This window comes from Apteryx mantelli, chromosome 8 (assembly GCF_036417845.1).
Source record: "Apteryx mantelli isolate bAptMan1 chromosome 8, bAptMan1.hap1, whole genome shotgun sequence".
Lineage (NCBI taxonomy): Eukaryota > Metazoa > Chordata > Aves > Apterygiformes > Apterygidae > Apteryx > Apteryx mantelli.
This window is the reverse complement of record NC_089985.1, coordinates 39149534-39176230: the sequence shown is the minus strand read 5'-3', so window position 1 is coordinate 39176230 and position 26697 is coordinate 39149534.

The window sequence follows — 26697 nt, the reverse complement described above, 5'->3', positions numbered from 1 at the left end:
CGATCTGCTCTTCCCCTTTAGTCTTCCTCCTGGGCCTCCCTGTAAATGTAGCATGTTTGCCAGTCTCAGGCAGTTTGGTTACAGAATGTGTCCCTTTTTGTGCGTCTGGTCTCCAGAAATCAGATTTTACAAGCAATGGGAAAGCAGGCAAGGCATTTCCACTGTAAGTTTTAATACTTCTCTCTATCAGAAAGACAGGGACTCTGTTAGGAAATATTTTTTGCTATCCTGTCATTCTGGTCTTTAAAGTTCCTATTTATCTGTTTCAGAAATGTTTAAAATTGGCCTTGCTTTGTTTTGTCTCCTCTGGCTTTTTGCTTTTAACAGATAGTGGAAGGTGACTTATGTGTTATGGATGGAGCACTCCAAATGCAGAAGACCTCGATGTCCCTCAGGATGCGCTGAGTCTCTCTGTCATTACCCTCCCTCCCGCTCACGGATTGATATTAAATGGACTCTGTGGCAGCGACGTTGGTTGGTATGAGTTGCTGACCTCAGCAAAGCTTCAGCAAGACTACAAATTCACAGCTTTTCCCTGGCTGAACTCAAACAAGGTCTGAGTAATGGGACTTTGGCTTTCCTTCACTGGCTTTTATTGTTTATACGCTTTTTGCTGCATCAGGGCTATGGGGATTATATATGATTGCAGGCGGACAAAATGGGCTCCCTGGTCGTGTGGTGTTAACACCCTATTAGGAGACCTGGATTAATTACAGCCCCTCCTGCAGCCCGTCTGGGAGGATACAGTCCTCTGTCCATGGGACATTTAGTTTGCACTGGAGGGGAGTTTTGCAGGCGGGGGTGAGCCCTTGGCGCTGAACGCCGGCCGGCCGAGATGCGATTCTTGCTGCTGAACGTGGCCGGCCGGCGATGCGCGAGCGGCGGATGGCCTCTGCTGGGAGCCGCCGCTCATTGCAGCACGCCTCGGCGCTGAGCCTCTCCTCCGAAAGCAGCCCAGCCGAGTCAGAGACATGCAGTATTTTCTGTGCAAAACGAGCTGGGGGGTTGCTTCCAGAAGAGAGAGCAGTGTTGGCAGTGCTGCACGGAGCCCATGGCTTACGCTGCAGCTTTTTCACGAGCGTAAGGGAACAACTGTGCAAACCCTTTTCCTTTTCCCTCCTTCCCCCCCTTCACCGGCCCCCCTTTTTACTATTTTTGCCCCCACAAGAGCTTCCATGCAGATTCTGTAGGAGGTTTCCACCAGAGCTGCTGCTTCACGGGCTGCACGCTTTCCCTGCCGGCACACCGCAGCCAAGCCAAAGGCAGATGAGGGACAGCAGCCCTGGCCAGCTCAGACAGGAGCTTAAGCACGTGAGGGACCCAAAGGCATCTCTGAAGCTGCCAACACAACTGCCTGCAGAATCTGCTAAGGAACCAGATGCAGCGGGGAAAAAAAAATCCCTTCCCCAGCTTGGCATCTGTGCTCCGCGCGTGCCAAGCGGAGAGAGGGAACGGGGTGGGGAGAGGAAGTGGCTGAGGGCTGGGGGCTATTTGGCACCCCAGCAACCCGCAAACGGTTTTGGTTTGGAGCTGAGAAACAAACTACTTAGGCTAATGTAAAGTGTGTGTTTTTTAAATGCGAAAAGACCTTGCTGAAATTATTAAAAAAAAAAGAAAAGAAAAAAAAGACGGTGATTTCTGCAGACTGAGTTCAGCGAAGAATAAATCTTCCTAAAAAAGAGAGGCCTTTTTTGCAGGGAGGGGAAGGTTTGAGTATAGGCTAAATTGATTGCAGTTACAAGGAGGAAGACCCATTCGTTATCTATTTCAGCTGTGACATTGCAGGATATGCTGAAGGTATCCTGGGACTGTTCAGCATTGACAGTCAAATCATACAGTTATAAAAAACTATTTGATGGTTTAATGTTCAAGCCTGTACAAACTGCTTGAAGGAAGATATAAAGCAGGTGTTAGAAGCCTCTGGAAAGTTTGCTGTCAATTACTGTGATTTCCTCTTCCCAACAAAGACTTAAAAGCTGAATGGATCTTTTCAGTTATGTAAATGCACTTTTCCATAAATACCTATTTAGCAGCATAAACCAAAAATGTCTGCAGGTGTGCCATACTCTTCGCTACTAACTGATCTAATCCCGCTCACTTCAGGGAGGTCGCAGAGGTACTCTGGCTCGCCGCGGCCCCGGCCAGCTCTGAGCAGCAGTGTCCGAGGCTGAACCCCGCTGCGGGGGTGCATCTTCCACCGCGCAGTTTCGATGACACGAATGCATCCCCCGGGGGCATGCTCCGCTCTCCAGCAGGGAGTAGAAATTGGACAGGATGTATTTTTCAATTTTGCAAGATTTTAATCTAATGGAAATTGTCTCACTGGTACTGATTTATTACAAGAAAACCTCCTCCTCCCCAATTTGAAAGGAATATATCTGCATAAATTGTATACTGAGGCCAGGAAGGCTAACCTATTGCTCCTTGTTTCTAAAGAGCCAGGAGTTTATTCAGCTTCTGGACTGTGAGTTAAAACTCCTGTACAGCCACAGCTGGGTTCAAGTTCTTTCTCTGACATTTCACCCTGCGAAGGCTCTATGCCAGTTAATGGTAATGCTGCAGACTGGCCTGGGAGGGTTGGGCTTAAGCGCAAGCTCTTAACCTGGCAAATGACTGGTGGATTCAGTAGATAACAATGACTACAGCTGCCGATGTGCTTTGAGGGAGGGAGATAAATCCAAGTTAAACTGTGGGATGTCCTGGTTTTGAGTAACATCTTAACAATCTTCAGAGAACAAGAAAGTGGAAAAGACTGTGTTTCTGTATCTCTTGTTTGTTGCTCAGGATGACTTTTATGGAATTAAGCTAATTATTTCTAGGAATGTTTTTCCTTCGGTGCAGTCTTTGAAATTCAGAAATATTCAAATATTTTTTCCCAATGCATTCAAGCACCTAAGGTTTAGCAAACTCTGGATCCATTTACTTGCATACTTCCAAGCCGATGACTATCCCTGTTCTAGTTAAGCATGTTCCATAAACAGCTTGATGAGTTTCATCGTTAGCTTGCCCTAAAATGGGTCAAAGATCTGTGTAAGGTTAGGAAGTTACATTAGGTTTCCAGGAGTATTGTTTCAAATCTTACCGCGGTCACTGACTTTCTAGGTTACTTGTTTAATTTGGCTTGTGTTGATCTGTGCTTTCCTACTGCATCAAGGTTTTGGCAAGCTAAGTCCACTGGCTGAGTGTGAAACTCTTGGACGCCGTGGTGATAAGGGCTATGTCTGTGCCCACAGAGCATGACATTTAACAAGACCTCTAGCTCCGCAAAGCGTGCACATTCAACAACACGTTACTGTATTACCGTTTTTTAAGTGCCCCCAAAATTTATTGAAGAAATAGCCAGTATTTCACTGGTGATCAAGGACTCATATGGGAGCTGCTCCCAAGCTTGCCAAACTTGGAGGGCTATCTGCTCTGCAAGTTAACTCAGGAGTGATTTCAAAAGCCAGCCATGATTCTTCTGGTCTTAGATATGCAGGAATAGCCGCAAGAATAAATGAATCCACCCAGGGCTGCTAAACACAAACATACTGCATCTGCTTCTGGAGGGGTCTGAGCCACAGGTCACTGCAATGTGGGAGAACATAGGAGAGAAATATCAAGTTCTTTACACTAACCTTACACCCTGTCTTGGCACTCACTGCTGGTCCTTGTCAGAGGCAGGATACCTGTGGTCTGAAGCTGTGCAGCCGTTGCCGAGTGTGAGAACAGCCATGGTACGTAGCAGACGGTGTGAGAGGAGTAGCATCCCAGCTGGGCGGCCATAGGTTGTTAGGGTTTGTGCAGTGCTTGCAAGGCAGGGTCCCGCTCCGGGACTGCGTCTCAGTAAGAACAAGACTTTATTTCAGTGGAAGCAGGATGGGCCCTTTGGCTCACTGGGGCACTGATTCTGTAGTATTTAAAGTTCGCAACAAATGTCTTAAATTCCAGGGAGAACTGGGATACTTGTTTCTAAACTAAGAAATAATGTGTCCGCTGTGTTTTAAGTTTGTAGTGTCCAGGGTTTTCATTTTAATTTCCCCCTCTTTCCTATAGGACTGATGCTAGTGTACATGCATGATGACACAGAAAGCCTAGAGGATAGTTTTACCGTGCAGCTGACAGATGGCAAGCGCACAGTCCAAGGGACACTTTACATCTACATCATGCCAGTCAACGATGAAATCCCTCATCTTTCCAGGTTAGCTATTTAAATGACATTCAGTGCATAACAACTTATGGGGAAAAAAAGAAATAAATGGAAGCAACCCGTCTCCCCATCAGCCTCCTCAAACCCCACCCACAGTAAACAGGAAATCGTGCTTTCTTTGTAAATTTTGTCCCAGAAAACCACTTTTTAGCAAGGCTGTACATGCTGTTAGCTGTAGCCTGAGACAGACAAGCCTCACAATGTAATCCAGCAAAAATCACTCATGTAGAAATAGCTGTTTTGTGGTCTCTGGGTGGAGGCTTGTTTGTACTTAAGTTAGTGGCAGAATTCTTGTTGTCGTCAATTGGACCAAAATTGCTCCTTTTTCACACTCTCTCTCTTTTCCTTTATTCCTTTCTGTAATTTTTTCTCCATTCCCTTTAATCTACTTTTAACAATGAATCTTGTTGACAAGAACATGGGACTTTTTTTAATATTTAAGGGCCAAACCCAGTCCTGTTGAAGGCAGTGTTAGGGTTCACCTTCCTTTCAAGAGAGCCAGAATGTCACCTCTGGAAATAAGGGTTCAAAATTGGACCTTGATTCAAAGAGGGGGGAAGCAAACCAGCCTCCAGTAACAGTGTTCCAGTGCAAGTAACATTAATTGACTCTGTTCACTAGGGGTAAAGGCCTTCTGACATGATTTCATCCATTAAAAAAAGTCTAAATTATAATGCTTTTGAGTGGTATTACAAAACCAAACTGTCATGAGAGTACTGGTATGAGCTTTCATTTATTGGCTCGATGAACATAGGGAGAAACCTGGCCTGGTGGCATGTTATGTGATGGGATGTGGGAGATGTGGTTTGACTCACATGACCATAACTCCTGCTTTGCCCTAATTCTCTTAAGAATTCACAACTTGAAGGGAAAAAAAAAAAAATCCAGTGGAGCTGCTGAATCCCTCCAGAAATGCCAGCTCTGGTCTGAAAAAAGGTTGATTTTGCTTCTTGCTTTTTGTAGACATTTTAAATGATCTCCATGGCCACACAGTGAGAGTAAAACTCAGGTGCACTCCCTGTGTGATGATGGTAATAGCATTTCCTTTACTGAAAAAAGTAGGTTGTAGAACTGAAAAAGAATTTCTCTTTTCATCCCAGAAGAATTTTTGTGACTTGAAAAATAAAATAAAACTTTTGTTCAAAATAGGGAAGAAAATCAACCTTGAACCTCTGTAAAGTGTATACATATTCCATTAATGTCATTCTTAATTTTATATCCAGTTAGCTGCAATGTTGCATTTACATTTTAATACTTGGTAGTTGTTACTATGTCTAGTACTATTTTTTTTAATTGTGTACTTCCTTTTCAAAATGAAAGCCATCTTGACTCCCAAACTGCATTTCTCTCCTAGAAATTGGCAGAAGAAATGCTTCAATAAATTCAGACCCCTGCTTTTTCCCCTCAATTTTTTGAAACAGGAAATGTATCCAAGTCAGGCTCTTCTCACTAGCAGGGTTTGAATCCCCATTTTCAGAGCACAAGAAACCCATGTGATCACAAAATATCTGTTTAGTTGCAAAGATAAATGCAAGCTTTAATTTTAGAGCATAAATCAGTGCACATATGAAATAACACGTTGCTCTCCCTAGATATCTCAGGCCCCTTGGCTGGGGTCCTTCGTCAAGGGGAAAGCTGAAAATTTTGCTTCCGGTTGCCCCTCTCTGGAGCGGAGTAGCAGCCTGCGGCACTCGCAGAGGGGTATTGACACTCACCCGTTTGAAATGGCTTTGGCTGCTTTCCCAGAACATCATGTGTGTATTTTTAAAAATTTCATAGAAGTAGTAAACAATGAAAAGTTACAAAATGGACACGTGTCCCTGCTTCCTACCAGCGTTTCCTCCGGGGCTTGCTGCTGTGCCGAGCCTTCGAACCGCTCCTTCTGCCAAGGGAAATGATGCCAGCCTTTCATCCACGACTTTCAGGTGAGGTAGCCCTGGGGCAACCGAGATTTATGAACCCCTTAAATGTCACCCTGTGACATCTGAAGTTTCGTGGTACGTGGCTGCAATAAATAACAGGGGCTGGCATTTGGGGCGTCCCTTCCTAATGGCCGGTGCTGTGTCTGTGATCCTGGCACGCAGGTTTTGGAGAGCCGTGGGAAAGTGAGGGAGGAGATGCACATCAGCTTAAACCGCGTCAGCTCAACCCCAGCCACGCCGGCGGAGAGCAATAGCCTGTGCCACCACAGCGAGCGCTGGAGGTGAGGTGGCAGCCAAAGCGTCTGGCCACATGGGTGCCTGGCTCCAGCAGGAGCCCCAGTGCAGACACATTTTAATCATTTATCCTGCTCTTGTTAGCCTTGCTCCCACTTTTCCTATGCTTCATGTCTTCCCTCGCTTTCCTCCCGTCCTTGTGATTTCCTTGTCATTATCTACCTGAGATTGGGTCCTTGTCGCTATGCTAAAGTCACTTCACTCATATGTGCACTTTATTCTCAGTGTGAGCAACCCTATGGAGATAACCCTTATTTAATCTTTTAATGTCCATGTTGTTTTCTAGTCTGTTGGAAGCAAGCGTCATATCTCAAAAGATGTTTGTATGTTCTCAGTCCACAGAACAAGTTGAGCCCTTTTTTTAAAATAGGAAGCAGTGTAAGTGAAGAAAATGTCACTGTTAGCATTTACCAGTTAGCTCTGGAGTAGGGAGTGCTCTTCTTCCTGCACAGAACCGTGAATTTCAGAGACTCGTATTCTGACCAAAGCCTGTGAGGCTGAAGGACAACATAAGAAAACATAAGAAAAATTGCATGATCATATGTGGCGAGTCCCACAGTAGCATATTTGTTTAAACGTTTTTTAAAATTTCTATCTGCTCGATGCTAAGAGAAGCCTGTTCATGCTTAATAAATTGAAGAAATTGCTCAAAGATACTTCATCCATATGAAAGCATGAGCCCTGTACTGCTGCCAAGAGAAGTGAGACCTGTGGTGTCATGCTGAGTAAGTGATGGTCACACAAATTAGAAAGGCTTAGGTACAGATCCCTCGCTTGTACAGTTTTCCCTGAAATGTGAAAATGTAACAGGGAAATTACTAAGCAGCATTCAGTCTTTCCAGCTGGATCTTCCTCTTTTAAATACGATCGTGGACAGTGCGCCATGCAGCGTAACAGAGACCAAAGTAACATCTTTAAATAATTTGAGCAGTAGTGCACTGTCCCTCTTCCACCTTTGTAAAATTAAAAGTAGGCAAGAAGCGGAAGCTTCAGGAGAGGTTGCTGCCCATCCCATTGTGCTGGGTGCTGTACAAACACATCAAAGTTATTCCTGCTACAGGTTATACAGAATAAGCCCTTCCTCCATCACATGCATGTATTTTAATTATTCTTGTTGCCTAGTTTCTTTATTGCTCTTCTTAGCTAATCTTTGCCCAGCCCCTCTAGTACAGCTGCTTCTTCAGCACCAGTCTGGACAAGCCTCTTAATTCCCAGGCACTTTAACTCATTCCAGAGGAGAAAGGATGACGTTGGAGGCTCTGGGACATAAATTATGCTCTGAAGTTTGGACAGAGAGTGTGTGAAACCAGTAACCTTTGTGCAACATGAAGAGAGGCTGAGCTCAAGGAACTTTGGCTAACCCATGCTAAATGGGAAGTTGACTGCCTTTGTTTTGTTTTGGTTTTTTTTCCACCATTTCACCATTTTCACCATTTTTTTTGTCTCTCCCTTTCCTGTTTTCTTGTTTTGTTTTGCTTTGTATTTTTTAGGAATATGGGTTTGGAAGTCAAAATAGCTGAGAAAAGTCATTTCCATTGCAGCGCTAGAAGCAGAAGACAAAGATTCTCCAAGGGATAGACGCTGTATGGTCTCCAGTGTGCCCAGACCTGGAGATGTGCAGTTGAAGGTAGCAGTGCCTTTAGTGTTTAGACTCTTTTCTTGGAGACAAGTGAAATCCCCAGTCTGTTCCTGCAGCAGGAGACAGGTTCTGGAAATGGTTTCGTTCTTGACTTGATTTCATTGATAGGATAAGCAGCAAGACAAAACAAACTTTTTTTTTTTTTGAAACTTTATTCTGAGGTCAGATGGCTCTAGTAGCTTCCGAGGCAGAATTTCTTTTTCAGTTCCTATTTCTCTTGGCTGCAGAGAGAGGTTCGTGTCCTCTATCCATCTCCTGGCTGGAGCTAGTATGACACACCCATCTGACATTAGGGCAAGCCAGAAGTCTTCCTGCCGCATGTCTCTGCAGCGTCCTAGCACCTGCCATAGAGTAAGTCAGAGGAAAAGCTTTGCCCCTTTAGCTGGGGTCCTAGAAACTGGTTCTTGCTACACGTCTCCTTCCACCATCTCTGTGTCGTACTGAAACATTTTAACTGACTTTTATATTGGTTTGCTAAGCCACTGTGCTGTCTTCTTCCTTTTATAATTAAGCAACTTGAGAAATCCTTTGAGGTCAATAAATTCTGAGAAAGCTTACATAAAACAGAATATAAAGTGGAGAGCTCTGCCATCAGAAGCCAGTAAAAGTCAGTCCCTTTGTGTGACACCTCTACAAATGGCATTATGTCATTGCATAATATTAGAAACTGTAAGTATTTTTTTTTGTCCAGAGCTATAAAATTTAACGAGTCTCACATAATCTACTAAAGTAAATAGGAGGGGGAAGAGTACAAGAGGGGAAGAAAGTGATTTTAAAAGAGAACTTCCATTTTTTTGGCATCCTGAGTGCATTAGGAAATCTAGCTTGTAACACCCAAATACACTTTAATATGCTTTGTTGTGTGGATTTCATTTTGTTTTGATTTGCTTTGCTCACTGGGAGCACACACAAAACCTTTCAAGAGTCAGGTGGTCCTGCCTGACAAGTTTTTTTCAGTAAAAACAGCAAAATGATCAGAAACTGGAAAATGTTATAAGGCCAATGAGGATGGCTTTATTCATTCTGCGCTAAGGTACAATGTGTGTCTTAGATGCTGCTGATCCCTGCTAGATGAAGCAGACAGTATTATTCTAAATCTTCACAAACAGGGTGATATATTTCCAGTGCTAAATATTTACTTTTTCAAAGTACGCCTTTAAGTGCCCAACCAACAGATCTTTGGAGTCATTCATTTTGTAAGAGGAAGGAACCGATTCTCTGAGGGAGGCTTTGTGTCATGGTCCTGAATACACAGGTTGTGCTGGAGTTAAATATGAGCTGTGAAGTCTAGGGAGCTAAGCATACTGCTTCCCCACCGAGCAAGAGCAAACATGTTTGTTAGCAGTAACGTGTAATAGGGACGGGGCTTGCTACATGAAGAGTCGAGTGCGGTAGGAGATGGTTGAAATGAGAAGCTTGCCTTTTCATCCCGCTTGATTCTCATAAACGTGGAAGTGCGCTGATCAAAACTGGATGGAAAGAGACCACTGCAGCCTGCGTTCGATAAATATCAATACTAAATCTCAGGCTGGGGTGAGGGGGGAAATATTTCAGCAGCGATATTCTGTAACCAAATGAGAGGAAGGCTTTTTTTCACACACCATAACTGTTCACTAATGCATGCATGAACTAACTGTCCTTTCTGTCAAACAGCTTCATTAGTATTCTTTTTCATTCTGTACTGGAGTTAGACTGAAAGAGAGATTATATTAAAAGTTGGCTGGCTTTCAGTTGGTCCAATTTTATGTGTTTTAAAATGTGTGCTTTTTATAGGACTAAAAATTGGTCCACAGCCTCTGTAAAAGTAGCAGCTACTAGGGATGGTTGCTGTTAGCTCTCTGATTGGATTACCAATTGATTCTTGTGTGCTGGTATATTCATCCAAAATATGCGCCGGTCCTCCTAATGCTGCTGAGATGCTTTGCAGGAGCTCGTCAGGCTGGCTGATGAGCGGGGAACAGCACAATAGCCATTAGCGACAGCTAGCGTCCGAACTTGAAATAATCAATATTAATTCATTGAAATGCATATCCAAAAAAGCAAGAAATATGGTAGCAATCCTAGAAGGTGCTCCAGCTGGTGTGTTTTAAGTGGTCATAGGTTGGAAAAGATGCATTTTTTTATTACACTAAGCTATGTCCAAACCACTCCTGCTCCTCTGTGCTCTAATGGTAATACCAAGCCCTCAGGTTCTTCTTGGGGTATTGAAGCCCTGGTCTCCCTGTATATATTTCAAGTGATCTCTTCCTGAGGTATTTCCAAGAGATCTCTAATATTTTCTAACTTGCCTTCTTAAAACTTGTAATTTTTCTTATCTTGCAATAGCTGGCAAAGAGAAAATGGTCAGTAAAGGGCAAATTGCTCAGGGCTGTCAGAGCAGCTCTTGCACTTTTCTCTCTTTTCTTCCTGAAATTTTATCTAAGCAAAACACTGAGAAACTTCTGGATTTGCCCCAAATTGCCACAGAGTGGCAAGATATAGCCTTCTTGTGGCCAAAAGGCTGCACTGTGACGGGGCTGCGTATCAAGCGTGTGCGTGAACGGCACCTCTGATAATGTCAGCAAGGGCGGCCGGACGTCCAGAAGTCCTGTATGGGTCACAGCATCTGTATAGCGCACGGCTTTATAGCCCACGCACAACAGATCCGCTGCTTTCTGGAAGGAGCCTGGGCCGTGCAGTTGCTCTCCACATGTGCCGCAGGTTTGGCACATCTCAGAAGCGTTGGACCCTGTTCCGTACGTGCTGCTCCGAGCGCACACGTTGCGACGTCTGGGAAGTCCCAGGGAGACAGATGGCAGAAAGGCTCCCTGCACCTGAATCCTTAAAAGCATTTGTTCTCCGAAAAGGGTGAGGGGCGCGTTTTTGCGCTGATGCCTTGCGCCGGCTTTTTCCACACCCCCTCGCAGCGTGCCGGGTTTTCGCAGGGCAGGACCCAGGCAGTTCCAGCTCTGCGCAGGAGGCTGGCCTGTGAAATTGCTCTGTGTCTCTCTGCCTGTCCACTACAAATGTTATCGAGTCACCTGGTGTGTGAAGCTGCTGTTTGTGGTGTCTAGACTTGTGATTACTGAAAATTAATTAAACTGAAGGAAATTAGGCTGGAAGGGGAGTAGGCTCCTGGGAGGGGAAAATGGAAGAGAAAAAGGAGACGGGTGTTAACCCTTTCCGGCTGCTAAGCAGGAATAGCTTTTAAATGCCAGGCTATCTGGCAGAGTATTTAGGGAAAAAGTCAACATGAATGCATGCAAACAGTGAGCTATTGTGAGTTCAGGAGCTCTGCTGGCTGTTTACACACATGGGCCCTGCACAGGCGATGCACGTAGGCCAGGCATGCCGAGCACATCAGGAATTGGCAGCCCATTCTCTCTCTGCCTGTGCCTTTTAAATAAGTTGCTTTATTGCTAGCCAGACCTGAAATAACTTGCAGAGCAGCAGTAGGTTTGAAATGAGCCAATGTGATTGTGGATAAGGGCAGAGGAACAGAGATTCTCGTATGTAATCCAATAATAAATCAGAGCTTTACGGAGATGGGAGGGGATGCGAATGGGTGAAGGAAGGAGGTGGTTGCTAGTGGAAAAGTCTTCTCTTGCTTTTGGTTAGCCTCTTACCTGCTCTTCTGTTTCTTAGTAGTTTCTCTTATATAGCTTTTCAGCATGGTATCTGAGTGCTTTGTGCCTTCCCCTTGGCGCAAAGCCACCGTCTGGCTAGCAAGCAAGTACAAACTGTAACACCTGGGTGTCAGCTATGAACATTAGGGTGTGCTACAATGGACCCATCTGTAGTACTTGGCACATGCTGGAGATTTTTATATGTGGTTGGCTGAAAAGCAGGATCAGAGAGAGAGAGAGAGGAGGGAAACTAGGGGAAGAGGACTCCACTGGGCACACAGAGAACATCATTTTGGCAAAGGTGCCAGTAGGTTTCCATGGACTTGTCTGTTTTTTCACTCAGCTCATGCTTTCAATAAAAATATCCAGGTTGATTCTAAGAAAAGCAAGAGAAGATTTCCCCAAAGAACAAGCTTAGAAGCCTCGTTCTTTGTCTCTAGAGAATAAATTTAATTCTATAACTAGATTCAATAATAATAGATTTAATAAAAATAGATTTAATCATCACCAGTTTTATTATTCTACTGTGTGAACCAGGTCTTGCTGACTGACCCCATAAGAACTGCAGGATTTCTAGCTGGATTTGGAGGGAGGAACAGTCTGTATTCAGACCCAACTCTTCTGCATTGTTTTTCAGGCTGTGTCAGCTTCGACAAGGTTGTATCCTGAAATAAATTTCAGTCAGGTTGATAAGGACAAGGACTGCCTCTGGTATTTCCACACTAGCATCTTGAACCCTAAGAGTCATGATAGGTCCCAGTTTTACTTGATGGGTGGAAAAAACATGTCCCCACCTGACAATGTCTATATCTCTGTGAGAAATGCCAGCAAAGGTAGGGAATGAGTTTACAGGAGCTGTTCGCCTAAGTGAAAACTGCAGTGCATTAAAAGGAGAGGAAATGTTCTTTTTCCCTTTATGTGGCATTGATATGTTTTAAAATGCATGGGCAAAGTTTGTAGTTTATTTATTTCCTCCAAAGGGGCCAACTCCTCCTGGCATTCTTATGAACAGGCTCATTAGAATAAAATCCATTATGCGCATAACTAATGACACAAATTTACAAATCTGTTGACAATTATGACCACATCCCTCATGCATTTGCTTGTAACTCATTGAAGTGACCAGCAGAAGGAGTTCAATCCAGAAGTTTTACAGCTCACGAGCTCCAAGTGCAGTGATGTGAGATTATTTCCCCACTGGATTACAAAGCTGTCATTAGCTAGGGCAGCTCCGGAGGACCAGGGCACAAGACCGTAAACTGCCCTCGGGAGACCTGAAATCATTCTGAAGGCAGGGCGAGATATTCCTGGCTACAGAGACCATTATTTTTTTAGCTGGGGGGAAAAACACATGCGCGTGCACACAAACGAGTTCTGTTCCAAGTAGTGTCTCACGTCCTCTAGAAATGAATAGAAATCAAATTGAGACACTGGTGTCCTCAGAGTGTTAAATATTTCTAAGTTCTTGCCAGGCGGGTGTAATTTATTGAATGTAGGTTTTGTGAAATAGTGCTCCTGTCAGTGAGAGATTGGCACAAGAGAAATGAAGGCGGCTAATTCTCAGGGGGTCCTCTCTGGCAAAAACCCTCTATTGAGTCCTCATGCTACTTGTGCTCATAACTGCCGAAAAACCAGGAGTGCCATCTGCAAACTGTGATTCATAAACACTCTGTCAGTCTGCCATGTACCCTGACATCATAAAATAACAAGAAGCAGCATTGTAATAAAGAGAGGAGGTTTGCAGTCGACCAATTAAATGCATCTAATTTATTTCTGTTACAGCTGAGGCTTTATTTATTAGTAAACAGCTGCATTTGTTACACTTTTTTCTTTTTTTTTTTTTTTCACTAGGAGTGTGCCAACTGGCACTTTTGATAATCCATTAATCCTAAATAATCATCTGGGTACTTCATGGATGGTAGGAAAAAAATAGCAAAAAGGGTTATTAAAAGTTAAAATGTAACCTTGCAAGTAGGCTGGAGAGTGCTTCTCTGCGGCAGGTTTGCATGAGTTATGGTGAGCTTAAGTTTGCGGGCCCAGTCGTACACTCAATTTACACCCGCAAGTAACCACTGTGGCAGTCAGCTGCAAGGGATCTAAATCCTGTGCAGGATCTGGCCCTGTGGATATTTTTTTTAAAGACGGCATGTTTGTGGCAAAAGAGGAGCATTTTGCATGTTTGGTTTGCTTGCCTCCTCCTTTCTCAGTGCTAACTTGATTCTCAGCAAAGCTAAAAATCTGCTAATTGGTTGTCAAAGTCTAATTAGCTGATATTACCAAAAAAAAAAAAAAGGATAAGTTTGCCTTTTATAATTGGAGCTGAAACCCCCCACTTCCCCTCCCCTTGAGCCCCCTGGTGTGTGTTAATTGAGCTCCAGGACTTTTCAGTGTATTTTAATGCTCTCTCCTTTTCAGTGCCCTGGAAAGCTTTCAGTTAATGAGACAATAATATGTACAATCAAGTAAAAATGTAGTAAAAAATAGGCCCAGCCTTATGGAATTGGGACTCGTGTGTGTGTGTGCGTGTGTGTGCGTGTGTGTGTACCAGCCTCTGTAAATTAGCATCATACAGTCAATACAGCTCCATAATTTTTTCTCTACCTTCCTGGGCATTTCCTTCCCCCTTCCCCTCAAAAGGGGGACTACTTTTTGGCTTAAAGCAGTATTTTACCAGTTAAAGGGAAAAGGCTGCGTTCTGCCCTGGCAGCCCGTTGTTGGACTCCGTGCGGAGCGGAGCGAGCGTGCCGGCGCTCTCCAGGAGGCCACACTGCGCGATCCCCTGGGCTCTGCTGCATTTACTCTGTGTGTCTGTGTGTGTGTTTGCACAAATACATCCAAAAGCCCCAAAACTCCCCTTGCCGCCAGACCCAGGCCCGCCTTCAAGTCTATATGGGCTCTTACACACATTCCTACCCTATTCCATCCTTCCTATAGGGCCCGAGTCCCTCCGCGTGCTGAACTAAGTGGCCTGGCTAACATCTGTCGCATACGCGTGCTTTCATTGTCACCTCGGGGGGACCAGTATGTGCCGTACTGTGCCTTGTTTTGGTAGTTTAATTTTAAAGTTTATCTGTTGTTTTATGTTGAAAAAAATTGATGTTAAAAAGAAGCAAGCACAGGTGGGTGCTCTATATATGGGTGCTCTTTTTCAATATGTATAATAACGTTGAGTTTACTTTTTCAGTCATGTTTTCCTCTTTTTCCTCCTCCTATCTTCCTCCTCCACACCTGCTTTTAATCAGTCTCCTCTGCCCCACTTGTCATCCTATCCTCTCTGCTGCTTTTACCACAAACCCACTAATGTTATATTTCAAGGCAAACTTTCAAGCCCACGACATTTAAGCAAGTGAAACAAAAATCCAAACAAATTCTCCAGCCTCTCCCAGCAGGGAGAGGCGGCGCAGCCCCGAGGAGGGTGCGGGAGAGGCTCGCGGGGGAGGCCGGCGGCTCCTCGGAGGTGTGGAGGTGAAAACAATTGCATGCTTTGCCCAGCTTAGTCTGGTTCTGTTTTTCCTTCAAATCTGAAAGTGCTTTTTCCTAAAATCCCCCCAAAACGAAAGCATCAAGGCCAAATGCTGCCATTAGATGAACAACTTCTAGTATACGTGTTGTTTTGTCAGAAGTCACGTCCGCTTGGCAGTGCAGACCCTGACCACGATGTGCATTAGGCTCTCAGAAAGAAGCAAATACAGATGAGTTTATCAAGCTGTCTAGAAGATAAATTGTATATTTATTTATTCTTTTGATTATAAACCCAGAAGGCCTTGTGGTAGGTTATTTAAAATAATATATGCTTCATGGTAACCAAACTGTACAGGTTGATGGCTGACATCCCAGTTTAGCAATGCACTGAAATCAGTGTGGCTTAAGTATGGGCTTGAAAGCTTTCATCTCTGCACTCACAGCTAGGGACAAAAGTAGCCTGATTTTCCCCTCAGTGTTAAGCAGCTGAGTATCTGCTGATGCCAATGGGAGTGGGTAACCTGCCACTCTGAGGAGAAATCAGGAGGGTCTTATCTGTGTCACGGGTTTGGGGGAAATCTCCCATCATTACATCTATCTGGAGCAGTTTGGATGGAGTTAGCAAGGTCAGGACCCTATTCTTGCAAGGTTCTTGGTGTTTTTAAGCTTGCATTGTCTAGTTTTATTCTGAGAAGGGCATGATGGACTTCTGTTTAAAGATATCATTAAAGGGGCAATGCAGTAAGGTGACAGACAGTAATGGAAGGTAATGTCCCTTTTCTAAAAGGGACAGTGTAGGTGAACATTGCTGTCCCATGCTGAGCATTGAGCATCGAAAGATTTCAAAGCTGCTGTGGAAAACCTGGCACTTTTCTCCACATGGGAAAAATAAAGTTGGGTTAACTGCCTTTGCCTGTCTCACTGTTGCCTCTTTATTTAATCTTATTTGTTTGGATTTTCTGTAGAGAAAATTAGTCAATGTGAGCACTGTATCTACTTAATCAGCTCAAGTTTGACTGTGGACCTCCGCAAACCTTGAGCGAGGTGTGCAGTAGGCGGATGTCCTGAGTCCCCAGCTGGCTCCTGCAGTGTTGTCTCATCCTTTTCCTTTCTAGGTCCCTTCCCTCTTTTGCTTTCCTCCTGGATCTCTTCATCTCTTTTGGAAACAGTCTGAAATGATTCCCCATTTTCACTGAGGCCTCATAAAAACTAATAGACTCCTTCAAGGACGTAAGCAAAAAAGTCAGAACAGCCAACTTTTTCTCCAGTACAGCATAAATGATTTTTCCAATGCCAAATGTTCCAAGACTGGTGAGTTTTGATGATATCCATTGTGCTAGTGGAGGGGCTGATAATTATCTTTTTTGATGTTCCAAATTTGTTCTCAAACATCATTAACATTTTTGCTTTATGAAGGCAAGTTAACTGATTGTATTTATATTGTGAATGACTATGATGTCCTTAGACTAATCTCCTCAGATATTAGTCACCTCCTGAATGCATCAAGTCTCATTCATCAGTTTTGCATGGCATGCCAGCTGCAGTGGGGAAGTGGTGTTAAAACGGTTAACAGCAAAGGTGAACTATCAAATGGGGTGGAAAGCGCAGAACTTAGTGCTGAGTTTGCACTAAAGAAAAAAAAAACCTCACTATTCTCAGATGTTACTGGCTGCCTGCTACATATAATGGGAACCTGTTGTTTTTTAAAGTCAGCTGGCAACAGAATAAGAAGGCAAGAAACAGAAAAAGTCCTGCCGAATGTGTTCACAAATGCCGCTATTGTATGTTGTCATCAGCAAGTTAACTGACGGCAACGGAAACTGATTGACGTTATCCATTTGCTTTTGAACACTGTCAGATATGAAGTTTGACTTTGCTTCTGCCTTGGGCTACTGCATTGCAATTGAAGGTCAGGTCTCTTGAGCCGGGGCATGGGCTTGTGTCACTCTCGGTGGTTTTGTTGTACCACGTTGTCAATCGTTGTGCTGCCATTCCAATACAAGCACTTTTTTTAAAACCAGGAAGAGTAATGATAGAAAAGGATGAAAGGGTTACGACTAGGCAAGTCATCCCTATTTGTGTTCTGAGAAGTCCGGTTGTTCAATTTTCTAGTGACTTTAATTTACTATGGCTACTGCTTTGAAAATAAATAGAAATTGTGTTGGTCCATGGGTGATATCATGGAGCTCTTTATAAATAAATCTAGTGGAAACAGAACCTCTGTTGCTGAGGTTACAGCATCACATCACACTATCGGCTTAAAACACAGTGATTGCGCTTAATGCTTCCTTCATTAATGCGTTCTGTCCATTGGCTCATTTGGCTCTATTAACATAATTGTTCTTTCTAAACAACTGGGTCATTCTCTCTCCCCAAATAGAAAATCAAAGCTGGTTTCAATATTTTGGAGAAATCATGCAGCCAGTGCTCCTCTATAAACTTACCCTGGCTGTGATTAGATAAACCGGTTCTGATTCCACTTAGCACGAGCCTTGAAGTGCAAATCAGAATGGGGCACATTTTAAACAAATCTTTTATCTATGTGGCTTTTTCTGTTGTAAATGTCCTGTTTGCCTGTAAAACCTAATGAAAAAATATTTTCTCAAGCTATTTTGATAAAATTTTTCCTTGATTTCTCCCTGCCATGTTCTTGCGTCTTCAACTTCTCCTTCCCCTGAACCAAAGGGCTGACTTACTATTTTTTGCTTCTGGCCTGGGACATAAAAAGGAATATTCCCCCTTTTAATTCCTCTCCCTTTGCTTTTTCATTTTATTTATTTAATTTTTTTTAGGTGACATTGTTCTACTCGCCAAACCTGTAACTTTAACAGAGGGTGACAGGGTGACCTTGACGACAGATGTTCTTATGGCAACAGATGGCACTAGCAAACCCGAGAAGCTGCTGTACGCTGTCTCCGTGCCACCTGTGCATGGTCAGATTGAGTACATCAATTATCCCGGCGTGCCCATTTCCAGTTACAGCCAGTTGGATGTGGTGGCCCAGAAGGTCTGCGATGTTCATGACAATAGCCATGAGGCTAGTAAGGATTCATTCAGGTGAGAAGACTTGCTCGGGCCTTTACACTTCAGTGTACTTAAAAGCCCTTAGCAAGCTAAGGGTTAAGCTTGCATCTCGTTCACTGCACACCAAACAGTAAGTACAGTATTTAACGACCAATACAGTTGTGCAGAAGAGACCGCTTCAAACAGTAACACGACGTAATTTTATCATTACAGTAATTACATACTTTTATTAACTGTAATAGTTAAGTTGTATGGCCAAAGGCAATAGGAGTCTTGCAGGCTTCATATTGGGGTATACCTGGGCAGGCTTTTGTGACTGATGAGCAAGTGAAATCAAATGATTTAAGTGCATATAAAGAGTTTACCACGTTTCCCAAGGCTGCCAGTGGTTGAAAAGGAAAAGCAAACATTCCCCATCTGAAATTGTTGTTGCTTTTTCTGGGCAGTTCTTTCTCCTGAAGGGAAGAAATAATAATCGTAACATTGTCTGAAATGATCAGGAGAACTTAATCCAGATGGTGGTGTCATTTCTAAGAAAAAGCATATGTTGGCCATTATGATACTTAAATATAATGGTTTTACATTCCTCTAGTGGGCACAAAAGGCACACAACAGAGTTGGCGGGGTTTTTTAATCTTCTGAATGGTGGCAGTGGTGGTGAAGTGGTGGGAGATTTTATCTTCCAAATGGTGCGTTTCCCCAAAGATATGGCAAATTCAATTGACGAGAGCCTGCTGTAAAAGCCATGCTCCTGTGGAATGTAAATTTCTGAGTTACTCTATCCAGTAACAGTAGAGAGATTTAATTTACTGCACCCTTTGGAATATCATCATTTTATATATATTCTTCCAGATTCTTTTTTTCTTTTGCTTTAGCATGTTTTTCTTTCCGATTTGCTTTAAAAGTTATTTACGCTCCCTTTGCAGCAAAGTGGGCACTATAACTAATTTTATTCTTACCATGATTAACTATGAATAATTTCCTAAGAAATGAGTCAAATTAACAAGGGGAAGAAGGAATCAATAAATCATGAAAGCAGCCTATTTCTAAGTGGGGTTAAAACCACCATTAAATAAATCACAGATTCTAAATGATGACCCGCTTGGATATAGGGGGAAAAAAAGGTCTATTTAAACCTGCGGTGAAAGGAAAAATGAAAGTGTGGGCCAGCATCTGTGGTCCCTGCACATGACTCAAGGAAGAGGGGTGAGAGAGATGGAAAGAGCTTCGTGGAAGGACCCCGGGATAAGTCACTCTGGTTAGCGGTGCACAGAGGGAGAAGAGATGTGGTTTCCCCGTGTTCGTTGCTACGGTCCAGCTGTGAAGCGGCCGTTAGTCTGCTGCTGCAGCCAGACATGGATCAGAAAAGCTCTGGCTTTTGGACACGTGATATGGAGACATAAATGTTGTTTAAAAGCACCTTCTGCCTCCATCTCTGCTCTGTGCCGGAACAGAGGAATGCAGGGGCTGACCCTACCTCAGTCTGAATATCTCAAATGTTTTCACTCTGCTTTAATTTTTTTCTCTTGCTGATCATGGCAGAATTTCGAGGGCTTTTGTGTGGTTAGTCCTGATTTAAACTGCTTGGAGAGGATTTCAGAATCAGGCCCATTGTTCTTATCTAGTTTACTTTATATCCTTTTAATCTTGCATTAAGGATCATAATTTGCCTGACAGCATCCTGAGTGCAGTAATGTTATCTAGGGCTTGGTTGTCGTCTTTCTTGTTAGTTGAGAATTAAAATCTCAATTTTGCTCAAGGAATGCCATCACTTTTGTGGTGTTTGGGAGAGCTGCACATCCGTCTTTACTCCAGCAGGTAGAAACATTTTTGAATAGTAGAAAACTGAGCAAACTTTCTCCCCAAGATTTCCATGGGAAAGAAGAGGTGGAAATGTTTATTCCTCAGTTAAAAGGTGGGGGAGAGAAACAGGTATGCTTGTAACCTCCCATTTTTAATTCTTTTTATGATCTTGTCTCCTCCCTAAACACATGTATAAAATTGAAACAATTCATTGCTCGTTGGGAATGGTTACCTTTTCTTCTGCATTATAGCCCAAAGATTGTCAGCTGGTTTAAATCAGTCTATCTACATTTACTGAAATGATGCCATAGCTGTTTAAACTGGCTCTGTGGCTTGTAAAGTTAGTTCATAAAGTTGCTGAGAGGGTCTCTTTTCTAACATATGTCTTGGTCATGGGACCTCATCTCTTTTTTTGGGGGGGTGGAGGTGAATATCTCGTTGATTTGTTGTGTTGTGGTATCTTGGGAACTGTTTGTCCTCTCCTCTTCTGCCTGTCTGGGTGCTTTGGACAGAGGATTTGGTGCAGTTTTTCTGCAAAAACAATGCTTGAGATTAGAGGACTGTACAAATGATCCATCCCCCTGCTGTGCGCAAGGCCTGCAAGGCCCAGCCCAGCAGTCGCTCCTGCCCACAAGCCCTCTAGATGCTGGGGAAGAGCAGGCACTTCAGGCCTTCCTTTGAAAATTAGTGTGAACCAGTAAAGCACCATGCCTTCGACCGTTCCTCCAAGCTAGCATCGGACCAGTCAAAGTGCATGAGTTTGTTTGCCCCAGCATCCTCCTTGAATGGCGTCAGTGGGTGGAGGCGGTCAGTCGTGCTTGCTTCTCTTGTACCTCCTCACTGTTTTTTTATCCTAGTCTTGCTCTTTAACAATGAATCCTGTTGAATAGAGTAGCACCTATGGACCACCAAGAATGCAGCCTTTTTTTCCTAAGCGCTGTAGACACACCAAATAGTATATGCTCCCTGCCCTGAGGTTCCTCCCATGTAAATAAAAGGATGGACGTGTGTGGGGGAGGACCAGATCCACATGGTGGCCACAGAGGTCATCTTCTTTTGCAGCTAAGTGCTCCCGCCTGGGGCAGAGACCTGTCTGCTTGGGCCATCATCGCTGTAAAGCTGAGTTGGAATTTGTCATTCTGCTGTAATGCAAATAAACCATCCCCTTTCGCAAACCAGCAGCAAGACTGAGCGGGGTCTGAGCCCTCATTGAAGCCCATTGGTTGTATGGATGTGAAATGTTTTCAGGGAAGATCTAAAATACTGATGATTTCCACTTAGGGATAAAATCCAGACTAATAGGTTGGAGGGGCTTTGCTGGTGTGACAGTCCCAGCTGCATATTTGAGGCTGGATTTAGCCTCTTCTCAATACACAGGAGAGAAGCACAGGGAAGGGGCCGTGCGCAAGGAGCTGAAGGAGGGCACCCGCCACCTGCCTCCGCCATCGATGATTTAAAGCAGGTTCGGTGGGAGATCTGCAAGGAAGGGCTGGGGTGGAGGCAGAGAGACTTGTCTTTCAGGAATGAAGGAGTTAAAACACAGGGATTAAAAAAAAAAGCCTTAAAAAAATCTCACACACTTACTTACTCACTCACACACACACACACACACACATACACACACACACTTGCACAAAACCCTGCACCCTAAATTAATTTCTGCTGGTAATCTATATCGGGTTAAATAACGCCTCATTATTCTGCAACACAGCTGAGGCTTCTCAAAATGTTTATCTTGTTTTGTAACTGGTACCTTCTGGCATATTCCAGTGCCAACTCTCCTAGCTCTTGCTATATTTCATTCTCACTATTTTTGGAATGGAGCTGCTGGTTCCAGGTGATTTAATAAATTGCTTTTTTTTGTGTTCCTTTTAACTTACCCATCTGCTCAACACATGCGTAACTTGCAATCTGTCGGCAGTTTGCAGAAAGACAAACTGTCAGAGCTGCATGCATTTGACAACTTTGTTCCCAATTAGATTAGTGGTAATTTTAACAGATTTCAGGGCAATCGAAAAAAGGGATGACATGTTATTAAAGCATCAATTTTGACAGACCCAAGCACATACAATTTCAGTGTAAATTATTTTAAATGCTTTAATTAAAGCTATGAAAGATTTACCCTTTTAAGCGGTAAGTGATTGCAAGACAAATATAAAGGGAAAGTGGATAACAGAGTTTCCTAAATGGTTTATGCTGCGCATGGCAGTCCACAAGTCACCACCACCATAATCTATGACTGTAATGTTGGAGGCATAGTTAATTATTCATAGCCTCATCTCTGGAGCAGACATGATTAAGAACATGAAGAGCATTCAGAGATCTAAGCAGTACCTATGAAAATCTGAGTTCAAGCCACTCTTAGATTAGAGCTGTTAGGAAACAGTTTGGGGGTATCTCACACAGTAGATATTTTTATAAACATACTTTTATTTTTGCCCCAGTTCTGCCCCAGTTTAGATGGCCAAAGCCCAGAGGTCGGGGTGACCATGTACTTAGAGCAATGACGGATTTTCTGTACTTGAAGATGCTTTACAGGCTATAGAAGCCCTGTAAAAAAAAAAAACAAAAAAACCCCCACCCAACAGCATTTATTATTTAAACTGAATACAGCACTCCAAATTCATCACTCTAGGAGCACTATGGCACATGTGTAGAACATTTAACCATTTAAATGATTTTGTGAATTATAGCCCCCTTCCCGCAATCTTCACTCAGGCAAGCCTGAGCACAGCTCTGTGGTACAGAGGTTGGGCTTGGCCCCTGTGTTATTCAGCTACTGGGGGCTTCTTGGAGGAACACAGGCCTCACTAAAGTCAAACCTTAATCATACACTTAAATTTTGCTCAGTATTGGATACCAAATCTTCCAGGAGGATCGCTCTGAGGGTTTTGTTTACTTTGTGTGTGTTTGGCTGTGCAATGCAGTGCTGCAACATTTTAGAACTGTTAAATGCACATATTACTTTAAAGGATATAAACTGTTGGTCCCACAACTGTGCTCAAAGCTTGTCTCCTTTTTAATTAGAGGAATACATGACTTCCCGTTATTATTTAGAGTAACAAGTGACAAGCACACTGTTCCCAGCCTTCTCTCTTTCCTAAAAGAGAGCTGGTGCACTTCTGTTTGGGGCTTTTGTTTTCTTTGGGGGTGGGTATAACTTGGTATGACTTCCTGAAAAGCTTAGAAGTTTTTCGTTGGAGGTTGCTGACCCAAAGCATTACAATACCAAAATGCTATGAAAGTGAGAGAAATTGCTCCAGCTAGCACAGCAGGTAGAAATTCCAGAAAGCTTGTCAGAGTCCTCGGTCTCATACAGTTTCCAGCTGTCTGAATCTTGGAATATGCAGTGATTTGTAACTGGCACAAGTTCAACAAATAAGATGAAGTCCTGACTGCAGTGTCTCACCACCTTTGGGACAGTGTTTTTCATGTGCACTCACAAGCTCCCAGTCTATTCTTTCCTTTGCAGGCCTGTGAACCGAACTTTAAAGGATTTTGCAGTTAGGACAACTCCTAAATCCATTCAAATCCCATACTCTAGTGTTTTTCTCAGCTGGTGTGAATCAGTGAGGCTCCATTTAATTCAATAAACCTACTCAAATGTGCACCAGTTTAAGATCCACCTTATTGTGTCTCGGTCAATGAACACAGGCCTCTTGGGATATCTGATTTTGGCTTGAAAAATCACCTTTCTCCTTAAAAAGCTAAGGAGGCTGTGCATCAGGCAGAGATCAAAGTACAAGAACAAGATTTTCATGGTCAGATCCCCAAATCAATTACATTTGCAGGCCAGCAAGAGGATTGGGGCCAGTGTGATGGTTAATGGTCAAGTAGATAAACCCGGGCAACAGGAGCTAATTATGGAGCACCCTGATGCCAAACCACCTGCACTTGCTCACAACAAAGCATGCCGTGTGGCACAGGGGTCCTCTCCATGGATTCTTCAGCTGGTCACCTGCGCAGCCCATTAAAAACATTTCCTATACAGTTACACCGCAGCCCCGGAAGAGCCAGCTGTACATAAAGGAGACTGTCTTATACCAGGGCCAATTTACACAGCTGGATGTCAATAGGATGAAAATACAGGCATGATGGAAGTGCTAGGCAAATTAGTAGGTTTTATTTCATTGTGCACAGTCAATCATGGTTCTCTTGTCAACGGATAGGTAAGAGAGGAGCTAGGGGAACTTACAATGCAGTTGAGTTACTAACTGTCTCCGCTGCTCTTCTGATGCATCACAAAATAATATCTAATGAGGAGAATATCATGTTCTACCTAAGGGTTGAGACATTGTGGAGGAAGGATGGAGAGAGCAATCTCTTGAATCCTGTAGTCTTCTCCTTGCTGATTAAGGCTTTCCCTTTCAATAGAGGTCTAGTCATTTTGGTCCAAACCATGATACACTGGAGATTTGAGAGAGAGCTCATTTTCATGATAGATTTGGGTCAGTGATATAGGCTCAAATAGCTCAAAGTCCAAAATTTTTGACTTTTAGCATATTAATCTTAGGATTGTGGGCCCATTACAGTTTCTGAGATCAAATCACTGTTGAAGCTAGTCCTTATAAACTAGGCAGAGACTTTTTCTTTCCTGGTTATAAAATTGCTTATTTAATCAAGTCACATACGAAACAGAGCAAAATATCCTGCTTGCATACATATTGAGCTTTGCTGCCTAATCTATTTTCTAATGTTTTGCAATTAACAGGCCAATGTTCATCAGCTGATAAATAATTAACAGCTGTTGTTGTTTCTAGGGCATGACGTAGAAGGCTTACATAGGATGAAAACCAGCCTGAGTTATTTGCCAAACCTCTGACCAAACATACTTTTATAGCTCACAAAAAATGAGTTTCTTTGAAAAAATTATGCTTTATGGTTTCTCTGAGGGAGTCCTCTTTATGACTCTTCCAAACATACCAGAAGTATTCATTTGCACTTTTTGACTCTTTCAGGTATTAGATGACAAAGATGAAGGCTTGCCTTTTTTACCAGTGTTATTCATCTAAATCAAGAATTCAAATGTAAAAATTAATGAGTTTTTTTTAATACTTCACCTGCAAGTGGCTAGTATCTATTGTTTATTTGATATTACACCTAGCATTGTTTGGCCTTTCCTCAAAATCCCCAGTTCTGGGAGGAGCTAGATCTGAATCTTCTGAGATGTAACCAACTGTAGCCAACTTAATCAACTCTAGCAGTATAGTTGTTGTTCTTCTGAAAAGAAACCTAAAAATTATCTTGCTGTTAACTCTGGTTAGAAATGGGAGATATGGAAAACAGATCATTTGGGAATATCCTTTGAATACAGCTTGCTGAACTGTCTCGCAAGGGTTCACAACTTTTTTAATGTGCTTATTTGCATCTGTTTCCAGTGAGGTGAGGTTCTGCATGAGCCCATGAATGCTAAGAGGAATATCTATAACTGAATTCTTACTGGAGGTGAGCTCAATGGTTTCTTGCAAAGCTTTTCCGATTTATTTATTTTTATGCAACATATTCATCAAGCAATTACAAGTGCTCATGGCTGAGAGAGGGGGATGATTCCTGTTTACAACACACACAATCATCTATGATTAAGCAAGGAGTTCATTCCATGCTCATGAAGAAGTTCAGTCTCCCACAGAGACAAGCTTTAGTCTTGTTGTAAAGACTCTACAGTGCGAGAGAAGCACGTTTCTTGGCCATGGTTTTTATCCAATAGTTTCATGCAGTTTTTCAGATATCGTAAGTTCAGGCCAAAGAGCATCATGAAGAAAAGGATCAAAAACTTGAAGATGTCTCCAAATTAAAAATGTGAAGCTATTGTAGACAGCTGAGGATAGATGTGATGTATTTGTGGCACTGCATGTCACTGAAGAGGTTTTCTGTAACATTTTGTACTGTTTGGAGTTTCCTAAGTGTTGCAGGCTTCATGCCCAGGTATATCGTTATGCTGTAATACAGCCAAGTGACCAAGGTGTGAAAAACTAAGGCCAGGTCAGTATCTGCCAGGATGGGATGCAGTCTCCCAGCCAATTGGAGATGATTGGAGGTGATAATTGCTGCTTTGTGAGAGCTGAATGTACTTGTGGATTCCTCACCTATTTTTTAAATACAGACTCAATCATGAATATGTGCTTTAACCAAAAGCTCTTACATTTTCTCTGCCTACCATCTTCTGTCTTGCTTGGGTTCAACTTCTCCTGCCTGTACTGTGTATCTCAGCTCATCTTGGGAATGATTTCTGGTAATGGCATGACTGTGTATGGTGAAAAATAGAGATGCTTGTTTTCTATGCCTTGCCAGCACTGAGACCACATTATCTTGGTTGCATATAAATATTGAAAGACCTGGAGATATATCTTGACTCATTTGATGCATAAGTCACCCCAGGGCAAAGATACAGACTCAGACTTTGCTCTGGATTCATGTTGCCCTTCCAGGTGAGAAAGCTGTGTCTAATGGTAAGCAGTGTTGTGTAAATGCAAAGAGACCCAGCAGGCTGAGAGTGGATGTTCTTCCTCTCCATTGGCTGGAGCGGATCTGTGGTTGGTGGCAGTAGAGCAGTTTCAGTTCTGTCTCTGGTGTGAATCCACTTTGTGCTAGACTAGAACATAGGCTGTAAGAGCTGTAAGATTTTGTCTCTCATTTAATTTCCGTAGTGACTTAGATTACTCTTTCTCCCCCTTTTATCTCTGTAGTAATTCAGACTTCCCAAAAACTGCATTGTGCATCATACTATAAGAGCAGAGCTCTGTATTTTAGAAAGTAGAA